The sequence below is a fragment of the Heteronotia binoei genome, chromosome 4 (assembly GCF_032191835.1).
Source record: "Heteronotia binoei isolate CCM8104 ecotype False Entrance Well chromosome 4, APGP_CSIRO_Hbin_v1, whole genome shotgun sequence".
Taxonomy (NCBI): Eukaryota; Metazoa; Chordata; class Lepidosauria; order Squamata; family Gekkonidae; genus Heteronotia; species Heteronotia binoei.
The window spans coordinates 72,030,024-72,032,966 of record NC_083226.1 but is presented as its reverse complement, the minus strand read 5'-3'; the positions used below and the strand labels follow the sequence as shown (position 1 = coordinate 72,032,966).

General features: G+C 35.6%; 1 pseudogene; it reads left to right on the top strand.

Annotated features, from left to right (window-relative positions):
* Positions 1–570: 570 nt before the first annotated feature.
* On the top strand, positions 571–741 carry LOC132570630 (U2 spliceosomal RNA; annotated as a pseudogene).
* Positions 742–2,943: the final 2,202 nt, after the last annotated feature.

Sequence of the window (2,943 nt, the reverse complement as noted above, 5' to 3'; positions counted from 1 at the left end):
TAGTTTTAAAGATAAACACATAGCCCTTAGTCTGTGCCTTCGCATGTTCTTGACCAGCACTTATGTACAAAAGCTCACAATGCCCAGCCATTTCATGTTTCCCCCTGGGTCCTAGGGCACAGAGCATTGTCCATGAGATTTCTGTAATGAATCTCAATAAATCAGAAGTAGGCTTGCAGCTTTTGCCAGAAGTAGGCTTGCAACTTTTGCCAGATACACACCTAAATAACACCTGAACAGTAAACTCAGGATTGCTACAGCATGGACATTGTCTCCAGATTTTGCAAAACAGCAAACAGCAAGCCTTTATTGGCATAAAACAGATTTAGCAGTAAAATAGCAATATAAATAATATAAAATCCTAGATTATAGAGTACATAGGGAGCTAATATACATAAAATAAGTAAAATATATATGAGTCGAGTTTAGCCAAATTAAATAATTAAAACAAATAAAATGTGGTCATTTCAGAACCATTCTCTGTCGTATTTCCATGGCCTGTTGGAGAAATCTAGCCACCATTAAAGTTACCTCAGCGCAATTGTCATTTAAAAGTTTGTGGACTTTGCCTTTGCTTCTCGGCCTTTTGGCTAAGATCAAGTGTAGTATCCAGATTTTGATTCAATAATTCAGAGCAATAGGTGTCAGTTATCAAAGACTGCTAAAATATTGCAAGTGTTCCTATGTTTTAAGCATGTTTTATTTTGTTTCTCTATACCCTATAAAGTTTGTATCTCCATAACCTGGCATTATGACACACATGGCCCAGCCCGACAAGGTCTCATCTATATCAGATCTGGCCCTCATAATGAATGAGTTCAACACCCCTGTTTTAGTGAATAGACATTTGAAAATCAGATACAAGGAAAGCTGTAAAAATACCAAGATACAAGAATGCTTGGTGCAGATGAAGATTTCTGTCAAGGATTCCCTCTCTTCCCACAATACTCTTCACTGAAGATTTACAGAGACATACTTGAACTGCAGTTCAATACACCTATTCAGGACTGCATTAGTGATGAAATAGGAATATATTATTAACAGAAGTACTCCAAATTATCAGAGGCAACAAGGCTTGCACCCTTGATAGAGAAAGATTACTACATTGAAAATGATCCAAGTACTTGGTAGAAAGAGTGTCTAGACAACATGGCACTTGGACCTTGCAAAAGACATTTACTGTGGAGATAACTGCACAACAGAGGCAATGCTGACTGGAAAGTACTGTCGATTATATTCTACTACCAGACATTAATTTTCTGAGAGGATGGTCTGAACTTCTTTCAAGTCCAGCTTTTTGCTTTTGCAAACGTTTGGTTCCACTTATACTACAGAAAACTAAAATATTTTGCATTCAACGTAAACATATTAACATTCAAAATACACACAATTATGACACATCACGGTACTCTTTGTTTTTAACCAACTCATTGTTTTCAACCAACTTTTCTGTGCTCTTGGGTTTCCATTTCAACCATTTTGTTCTTTTTTCATCATTTCCCTTCCAAAGGGGAAACCAGTTTTTCCATCAGTTAAAAAAAGGGAGGAGGGAATTCCTTTTGACCACCAAAAGAAATTATGCTGGGGATTGTGATGGGAACTGCATGGACAGAGGAGGAGAACTGGGTTGTATTGAGCAAAAATTTAGCTGGATTTAGCCAGAAGTCTGCTATTTTAAAACATCATTTTTTCTTTTGACAAGAATTGTGCTCCATTGTTTTGAAATAATTTGATATGATCTATAACAACAAATTTATTTTTGAAAAGTATGCTATTATAAATTTTATTGTATTGTGTTGTACTTATTAACTCTTCAATAATCTGTTAAATTTCTCCTTTTAAAAATAAAAGGACAAAAGCAACCAAGTTCAAAGGGTCTCAAGTTTATATTTGGGAAACACCACCCATCAACATGTAAGGAACACTATGTAAGACGGAGCTGTTCTGCCAGGCCTATGGCTGAGGCAGGCAGATGTCCTTATCTTATTGTACCATCAAACTGACCTCCCAGCACTGTTGCTTAAATCAGGTTGATACTGTTGACATCCTTGGACACCTAAAGCTGTACTTAATTGATATGTCCGCACCATTCCATGCCGCTTTAAATCAATTCTGAGCTAATGGCTCACCTAGTTTAAATTTTAATCTGTTTTTAACTGTTCAGTTACTTTATTATTATTTGTTTGACCGTTTTACTGCTGGTTTGATTGTTTTATTGTGTTGGAACCCACCCTGAGCCCATTATGGGAAAGGGCAGGCTATATATCTACAAAAATAAATAAAATTTAAAAATAAATATTCCTTTTTCTTGAAATAAGAAAGGATGCCCAGCAGAAGGAGGTTGGAGATTCAGCTAATAAGCAATGTTTCTGAAAAACCCAAGGGTATAGCAAGAGAATGCAAGTAGAAGAAGCAAAATAAAAGGAACAAAATCTGTGGCATTTTAGTGACAATAACTGTAGGCCAGTTTCAGAGATGAGTTTAAAGAAATTAAAATGAATAGAGCATGGTGGCAGAGTTTAATTGCATATACGCTTAAGCTGAGGACTTACAACCACTTACCAACATCTGTTTTGTACCACTTTAACATGTGGATTTTGAATTCAGCCCAGAAAGTTTAAGTGGTTAACAATACTGGGAAATTCTGCAACTGGGTTTAATATGTTTCTTCTCCTTTTTAAAAAATCAATTTTTCAAAGAACTTCCAGATTTTTTAAAAGGAAGAAGCTTCTATTGAATTCTAAAGCAATCCCTTTCAAAGCATTCTTGTGGGTTATGCCTTAATAACTCTAACTGATGTTTTGACGAGTGGGGCACTTCAGTTCCTATGCATTCATTTGAATATTAGTTGTTTTATTGTCCAATTTATTTAAATACAGACTGAAATAAGGAGGATGCATAAAAATATTACTTTGACAACTGCTCCACATCTGTGGACTACCT